The sequence below is a fragment of the Bactrocera latifrons genome, unplaced genomic scaffold (genome assembly GCF_001853355.1).
Source record: "Bactrocera latifrons isolate USDA-ARS-PBARC rearing strain unplaced genomic scaffold, ASM185335v1 scaffold_23, whole genome shotgun sequence".
In the NCBI taxonomy this organism is placed as follows: domain Eukaryota; kingdom Metazoa; phylum Arthropoda; class Insecta; order Diptera; family Tephritidae; genus Bactrocera; species Bactrocera latifrons.
Genome location: NW_017535852.1, coordinates 1,726,140 through 1,735,401, shown reverse-complemented (window position 1 = coordinate 1,735,401; position 9,262 = coordinate 1,726,140). Strand labels below are relative to the sequence as shown.

The following is a 9,262-nucleotide window of genomic DNA, read 5'->3' as shown; positions in this document are numbered from 1 at the left end:
ACACCAAATGCTAAAATTTTTATTTTAATTTAAAAAAAAAGTAAACAAAACCAAAAGCACTTGGAAATAAATATGAAAATGCAAACTACAAAAAGTATAGCAACAAAAGCAAAATCAACGGACGCAAGCTAGGCAAATTTTAAGGAAACACGAACAAATGAAGTTAAACAAAACCGGCAAACACGCACATACACACACACATACATAATCCATAACAGTACATTTGGCATAAATTTGTCTGATTATTAATTCGCCAAAATGTCAACGCTAGAAAGAATGCGAGATTTCGCTTGGAGATAAGTGAATTTATAGAGTTCACGCTGCACTTAGTGATTGAATATTAATTTATTATACCACTCACTTTGCGTTGACTCTTCGTACAACAACAATAAAATAAGAGCCAATAAACAATACTATTTTGATAAAACGAAGCAAAGATCCGCACAAAAATATTCCAAAGAAGAGAAATATTCTAATTAAAGGCAACATATGGCCACCAAGTGACACACACAAACACACAGACGGGCAACTTAACTGGTTACAGGTTGTCAAAAAAAAATCAAGTCAATTTGCGTAAACATTCACATAAAAATAAAATATTGGCCGCCGTTCGCGGGAATTGCGCAAAGTTTTTAATCGATTACTTGTATTTGGTCGCCGCGTCGATGATTTTGGGAAATCCGCAAATAAATATTTTGAATTTCTATGACAGATAATAAATTTGCCAAGAGCTATGCGCTAACAATTCGTTTTTTGTTGATGTTCAATAACAATATTGATATACGGACAGGCAACGCGGCTTGCGTACAATTTAATAGGGTGGGACGAAAATTAATTTGGACATAATTTTTTGCAAAAAAATAAAAAAGAACAGAAAAACCGTTAACACCGAACCTAGAATACGCTTCACAAATAAAAAGTTTCTATGCAAGAAATTGATTTTGTTTGAACGATTTGTATGGCAGCTATATGTTATGGCGGCCTGATCTGGACAATTTGTTCGCATATTATTGCATTAGCTTGGAAAATACTCTGTGCTAAATTTCATGAAGTTATCTTGCCAACTAAAAAAGTTTCCCACACAAGGACTTAATTAAGATCGTTCAGTTTGTATGGCAGCTATATGCTAAAGTGAATCGATATCGGCGTTACCGACCGCTACTGAAGCTCCTTGGGGTGAAAAGAAGGTGTACAAAATTTCAGATCCATATCTCAAAAACAGTGTGACTAATTCTGGTATATACGAACGAACGGGAATGATTAAATCGACTAAGCTCAAGATGCCGATCATTTATTGACCCTGTTCAGGTTATAAAAAATATTAAAATTTGACAGTACATCTTTTAATTAATATTATTCCGAAATTCATATTTGTGTGTTAAGAGGAAAAAAGATCGAGCCTTTGAAGAAGATGTCCTAGTTTTAATCAGAATTGTATTGTTTGTATGCCATAGTCCTGCGGGAAGTAAAGAACTGCAATGAGAGTACTCCATTTATTTCGATATTGTGTCAGCCTCTTGATTTGACTTCAAGTTTTTTGAACCTTAGTAAGGTTTGTCGCAACTGTAATTCGAAGCGTGCGCGCACAGACTAGATTCAATAGAGGGCGCTCCTAGCTAATGAATGAGCGGCTGGTCAGTTGTTTCTGAACACATGGAAAGTCAGGACAAACATTTTGGCGCGACGTGTTTCTGTGAGTGGTGCAAGCGACAGAGACGTTCCATATGATGAAGAAAGTTTACCCAGATGTTGCTTTAGCAAGATGTTGTGTATTTCGGTGACATTAGACCGATGAAGACCATGCTGGGAGACCTGCGACTTCGACAAATACCAAGAATGTGACTCAAACCGTCGACGTTTCGTTTAATTGCCCAGATGTTAAAGTTATCAAAATATGTGGTTCATGACGTTGTGACGGAGCACTTGAACATGCGCAAGGTATGCGCGAAGATGGTCCCAAAAGTGCTCACTGACGACTCGAAATTGCGGTGAGTTGAATTGTTGTATCAGGAAAATAGCTACCTAACCTAACCAGGTGTGGGCGCCTCGAACTTTTTTGTTTCCTTGCCTGAAAATGCCGATGAAAACAAGAAAGCATTTTGAGACAACAGAGGGCATCCAAGCAGCATGCACCTCGGCTCTCAAGGCTATTTTGAAATTTTTTGATTGTAACAATTGGTTCAATACATTTTTTTTTTTATCGACTCAGCCCTACTACTTTCCGGACAAACCCTGTAAGATCAATGAACTATCAACACAGATGCTATTAACCAGAACTAGAGGATAAAAGACAAAAATAATCCACCGAGAACAGCAAAGTTGAGACTTGTTCCTTTTAAATTTCAAGGAATAATAATTATATATGTATATGTATGTATATTAATATTATTGTAGTTATATAATAATATATACAGAAAGGTACTCGTAAACTTACGTGTTACTGATTGCGTTGAAGGAACCGGAATTTTCTGCTTTTTCGAAAACGTATTTCAACAACCGTAGCGATATTCTCATATACATTATTTCGAATCTGAAAAACATACATATATATATTTTGTTAAAAGAAATTTTTAAGATTTTTTGTGAAAATAGTAACATATTATATTTATATCATTTATGCTAAGCGATTCACCCTAATATGTTTATATACACATCTGTATGTAAGCACGCATGTTTCTGCATATTGTTTTAGTTAATCAAAAGTAATTTTTTTTTTTTTGACTTGAGATGTCAAAAAAGTGTAAATAAATAAACAAAATAAACTAAGAAATCAATAAATATGGTATTTTTACCGGTATTTTGACGTAAATGGTCAACAAACAAAAAATATATGGAATTTAAGAAAGTGTGGAATGTTGAATGGCAACATTTGAAGATATGCTCGTATGTATGTAAATACGTATTCTTATTTGTACATCTGGCAATAAAGGTTGTTGGTTAGTCTACATGAATTGAGCAGTAATAAAAAGAAGAAGAAAAAAAACTATTGTAGCAATTGTAGATCTGTAAGTGAGTGATGAAAATAGCTCAACTTATACATTGATATTACACAAGGAAAATTGTCACACGAACTAAAAAATAGGAATTCTCTCGGGATCCCGATTTACTAAGCCCCAAATATTTGTAAAAACAGAAAAGTAAGAAATTGGTATTCAAAATATAAATTTACGCCCATTATAGTACTTCAATTTGTAAATTTCGGGATCCCGATTTACGAATCCCGACAAAAATAAGAGTTGGAACTAAACAATTGAAATACAAATTTGAGTTTTTATTATACTTTAATAAATAAAAGCTAGAAGAAGGTATTCGGAATATAAATTTGCACTCTTTATAGAACTTCAATTGGTAAATTTCGTAATCCGGTTTTACTAATCCCGAAAACTTTTGTGAAAAAAATAAGAATTGAAACTGAATGATTACTGTAAAACATATTTTCGTTTTTATACTACTCTAATTTGTAAATTGCGGAATCTAGATTTACGAATCCCGAAACTGTTTGTGAAAAGGAGAATAAAAAAGTTAATATATAATATAATATATTCGAAATACCAATTCACATTTATTATAATACTTCAACTTTTAAGTTTTGAAATCCCGATAGTATTAATCCAAAAAATGTTACGAAAAAATAAGTGTTGGATTTAGACAATCAAAATACAAATTTAAGTTTTTATCAACTAGTAAATGTCGGGATCCCGATTTGGCAATCCCGAAAGTGTTTGTGAAAACTATAAAAGTTCAAACTACATACGTATTCGGAACAGATATTTAAGCTTATAATAAAGATTCAATTTGTAAGTTTCGAGATCCCGGTTTACAAATCCCGAAAATTTGTATAAAAAAAATAAAGGTTGCACAAGGTATACGAATACAAATTTCCACTGGTTATAATACTCTAATTTGTAAATTTCGGGATCCCGAAATCATGTTCAGTAACTTGTTAATGTCAGACAAATATTTTCTAAGGACTGTGACTTTGCATTTGAAAAGCGACGAACGTCATACATATGTATATGTATGAATGAATGTAGAAATGCGAATTCATGCCTCTATTAAAATCCTTAAGCTTTCTTAAAAATCTCGCTATTTATAGTATTTTAAAAAATTTCGCACCAAGTATTGATGTATCACTGTTTGCTCAATTTATTTGCTTAGTCTATTTTAATTTTAGTTGTTTGTAATTCCCGCTCATTCATCAGTTTTAATCCTACTATGAGTAGTTAAGTTGGTGCCATTCCACTTTCGATGTTCCATCAAAATTAAGTGCGAAAATAGAAACTGTTTATCTAACTTATTTATATCTAGAGATAATAGTTCGTACGAAGGCTGAAATTCACCAAAAGAAGATTACGCTGTCAGTTTGGTGGGATTGGAAGGGCGTGGTATATTTTGAGCTGCTTAAAAGGAACCAAACGATTAATTCGGATGTCTACTGTAAGCAACTGGACAAATTAAATACAGCTTTCAAGGAGAAGCGAACAGAATTGGTCAATCGTAAAGGTGTCATATTCCACCAGGATAACGCTAGACCGCACACATCTTTGGTCAGTCGCCAAAAACTGAGTGAACTTGGCTGGGAACTTTTCATGCATCCACCATATAGCCCTGACCTTTCACCCTCAGACTACCATTTGTTTCGGTCTTTGCAAAACTCTTAGAATGGTAAACATTTTGATAAGGACGAGGGCATAAAATCCCACTTGCTTCAGTTTTTTGCAGCTAAAGGCCAGAATTTCTATGAACGTGGAATAATGAATTTAAAGGAAAGGTGGCGAAAGGGCATCCAACAAAATGGAAAACATTAAAGTTCATTCTAAAAGTCAAAAAAAAAATGTTTTTACTTTTTTTTGAAAAAATCACCGGTTTCTTTTCGGTCAACCCCATACCTTTGAATTGTTAGTTCTCATCAGAGTTGCCATATATCTAACACCGAATACATTACATATTTTATGCGACCGAGAGCAAAATATTAACTTTACGATCAATTACTTGCTCGGTCTCATTAACAGGGTTTCCATCTTTTTCACAATATTGTCATGCATTAACTTATCTTATTTCCAAAATTCGAAAGCAAGTCTTTAATCTAGTACAGATATATAATATTTGTGTATAATTCGTCCACCGGCTTTCTTTAGCATTAAACGGAGTGCTTCAGAGTAAATTTCTGAAATGACAGAGAAAAAGTTTCTTATAAAACCAAAAACCGTTCGAAGATAGCTTCGAAGTTATGAGAACCTCTTTCGATTCTTCGGATAACATTAAGCTGCGCAACAAATAAGAGACGAAACTTCATAAAGAATCATCCCTCAGAAAAGCATTGTATTCTGAAGACTTTTGTGTGGTTAGGTTGTGTTAAATTTTGATCCAGAAAAAATTCAGACACTATGGCGAAAAAGGTTTACGACCATTTTGAACGTAAGGTTCTAAATGTCGTCAGGTCCCTCATAAGTCAGAACAATTCCAGTAGACTGGGATGCGTTTAAAGTATTAAGTTGCTATATAACTGAATTAGAATACGCAATTTTTCAAGGCTGTATATCTAAACCTATTACTCAGATCAACTTGAAAATTTAGGACATTATTCTACAGTTTTTGTATATTAAATCAGGTAATAAAATATTTTTTTTTAAGCTCGCTAACCCATGTTACCCCTTAGTGATGGAAGGGCATCGAGGTAGATCGTAGTCGACTGCTGGAACAATCACTGTACAGTGAGATAAGAACCTACGTTTTTTTGAAATTTTATTGGTTTTTTAGGCAGTGATACCTCCAATCTTGTTAATTTTATTCAAAATAGTCGCCTTCTGTTTCAATACAGCTTTTTGCACGGTCCAAAAGCATGTCGAACGAGTGTTTTAGCTCGTTGGCCGGCATGGTCGTCAGTATGCCGGTGCAAGCCTTTTGAATGGCCTCTATGTCTGCATAACGCTTTCCTTTCGTGGGCAAATCCATTTTTCCGGTTAATGGTTAAAATGTGATTTTTGATCAAATAATCGTTCACAAGCATCGATCGATGAGACGGCACATTATCGTGCAACAAACGCCAACTTTTATCACACCTTTCGTAAGCCCAAATGTTGGGTCCAAATACGATCAATCGATGTTTTGGAGATGTTCAATTCCATTTCCATGAGTCGGCTGATTTTTGATGAATTCACGCTTAGTTTCGATGGAATTTCCGGTGATCAGGGATTTTGATTGGCCCACAAGTTGATCGTCATTTATGACCTCACGACCACTTTGAAAACGTTGAAATCACTCGTGCTCAGCTACGGTATCTAAGGGATAGGCAATCATCGCCGAGAACTTGTTTCATCAATTATAACGTTTCTGTAAAAGTTTTACCAATTTCAAAACTAAATTTAATGTAACATTTAACCGATAACACAAACATGCTGACACTTAAAACGCAATTACTTCACTTCCAATCCATGAAATGTCATGAAATTCTCACTGGACAATCGATAACAATAGCAGATTCTAACGCACCAATCGACATAAAGATGGCGCCACCAGGGGACACTTGAATGGTAAATTGGAAATAACACTGAGGAACGACGGAGTATGTGTGAACTTAACGGAGTTTTCTTGGTGAGTTTGGACTTTAAGTTTTACCCAAAAGTGAGAGCAACCAGATGAGACTATATATTTGGTCTCCAAGTTCAAGATTTCATCAGATATTTATTTGAAAAAGTTTATATGGACTTAAGAGATTAAAGAGTGGAATCAACGAAATCGTTTAAAGTCAATCGCAGTACTTCAAAACGCAGTCATATAAAACTATAACTTCGAAACTATCACTGTAGAGAAACGACCTTCGGTTGCGGCGACTATCAGAAGGTTTCGAGACCACTACTCTTGTAGAACCACCAGAGAGGAGTGACTGATGCCCAGAGCATACTGAAATTATAGTGGCATACTTCTGCAACCTGCTGAAAGGCAGTAAAAGAGCAGACATTCTATTGCCTGATCGTGAAGAAGCGTCGTTGGCCAAGCTATTCAAATAAGGCGTTGAAGAATTGATGAGGGGTATGCATTAGCTTCAGTGTGGCTTTAAGCTTGGAAAATCAACAACTGACAAATTAATTGGTATCCCCGCAAAACGAATACGTAAACTGACGTTGAGGAATACCAAAAGCTCTGTTAGGATCGGGAAGCCTTTCTCACTATCGTGCGACTTTTTCAATCTACTCCTCGAGAAAATAATTAGTGCTCCAGATCTGATCTAGAGAATGCACAATATTCTGTAAGAATGTACATCTGATGAGTCGGCGTTACGAGTTTTCGGGAGAAAGGTTCTGTGGAAGATTTACGGCTCTTTGCGTTTTGGTCACGGCGATTACCTCAGTCAAGTCGTATATACGATATACGACGACATTGACACAGTTCAGTGAATTAGGAGACAGCTGGCTAGGTCATGTCATCCAAACGGAAGAAAACACTGCAGCTCTAAAAGTATTCGATTTAGTACCCGTCGTTGGAAGCAGAGGTGCAGAAAGACCTGAAAGCTCTTGGTATCTCAAATTGGTGCCAAACAGCGAAAAGGAAGAACTACTGGCGCACTGCTGTAAGCTCGGCTATTACGCGGTACCAATAAAGAAGAAGAAGAAGTTGTATCAACAAGTGAGGATCAAAACCAACAACAACTGGCGCTGCAATTGTGGTTAATTTTATTCATTTTCTCATTAACGATTTTCTTCTAGTTTAATATATTATCTAAGTTTCTCTGGCGGTTATTTGCTGGCTCACGCCGAGCATAAGTCTTTCTATAATTAAAAGAATCATATTCAAAATACAAGTTATCATTATAACATAAATATACATACTATATATGTATGTATATACGAGTATACCGCTAAGCTGCTATATATAGTCCATATGGCTTTTCCCACACAAAAAATAAGCGAAATACAAAAGGTGAAAATATTCAAATTAAGAACAAGCCTACTTGTGCTCGCCACCAATTGCTACCAGCCACCAGCCACCAGTCACCGGTAACACTCGCCACTCTTGGCTGCTGTTTGTGACTTGCGATTAACTATGTCGTATGCATATGTATTTATATACACATATACATATGTATGTATGTATGTATGATTGTAGGTTTGTGTGTTTGTGGTGTGTCGAGCGCGACTGGTCAAATGTGTTTCTTCACTATCGAACGGCTACCGGTTTACACGGTCGTTACGCTTCATTATGCCATCGATCGTCAGCTAAATGGAAAATAATGCGCAGTACACACACACTTATGTATACATATATACATATACACACATATATACAGTTAGTGTACCGGCAGTTTATATCAAAGTGCTCATATCTTCTGGTCGCGTGTGCGAGCCTCGGCCAAATTGGTTGGCAACTGTTGGTTTCTGGCTGTTGGTGATGGTCGCCGCCGCTGATGGCGACATTTAATCGCGCCTCAGCATCGCACCATGAGCGGATATCGACGTTTGCGACAAAGTACAACTGTTTAACTGTAGGCAGCTATCAGGTGTTACAAAACACATACACATATGTATTTTGCAGCGTCGCCGCGCTTGTGTGTATGTTGTTGCATTTGGTCAACATATTTAGGCATTTTATGGCTTTGGCATTTAATTGGTGCATTCGAATTGATTTTAATGCGGTTTCATGGCTTTGAGTAGCCGAATAAGCAAAACTGCGCGTAAATTTCATACAAAGTTGCAAAAAGATTTGTATTTAAGTGTGCGTGTGTGTGTGTAGTTGGGTTTGTAAAAAAAATTTCACATTTTTACGAAAAATTAAAAACAGTAAAATTTGTTGTTAAAAATGCAGTTTTAAAGTAATCAAATATTTTTTGCAAAAAATAACGGAAAAAATGGAGATTTGGAACTGTTCTTTTTTAATTACCAAAGCTTGAAAGGCCAACCGAAATGTAATTATTTTTATACGTATAAACTGTATTAATGAATTTATAAAAGATATTTTGTTTATAATTAATTTGAAATTACACCTTTTAGAAAAAATAAATAAATTTAATACAAATTAAATAATTTAAATTATAAATTAGCTTGTTATACGCTATTTGTTTCGAAAATAATTAAGTAGTAGTCCGAAGGAAGAAATATTAAGAGTAATAGTGGAAATAGAAGAAGAGGAAGACCTCCACTTTATTGGAGAGACCAGTTGTAGTTGACTCGGTATGAATAATTAAAGAAAAATTAAGATAGTTACTGAAATTACAAATTGGATATTGGAATTGCAAAATGAAATATTATTAATATTATAAATATTA

At 35.1% G+C, this 9,262-nt stretch overlaps 1 protein-coding gene across 1 annotated transcript in view; it reads right to left on the bottom strand.

The window, feature by feature from the left end:
* LOC108968761 (BMP-binding endothelial regulator protein) overlaps nt 1-9,262 on the bottom strand; it is a 132,173-nt gene that overhangs the window by 76,253 nt on the left and 46,658 nt on the right. The window contains exon 3 of the mRNA XM_018932993.1: nt 2,435-2,530. The gene's annotated coding sequence lies outside the window, so the exon portion shown is untranslated. The remainder of the gene's footprint in view (nt 1-2,434; nt 2,531-9,262) is intronic.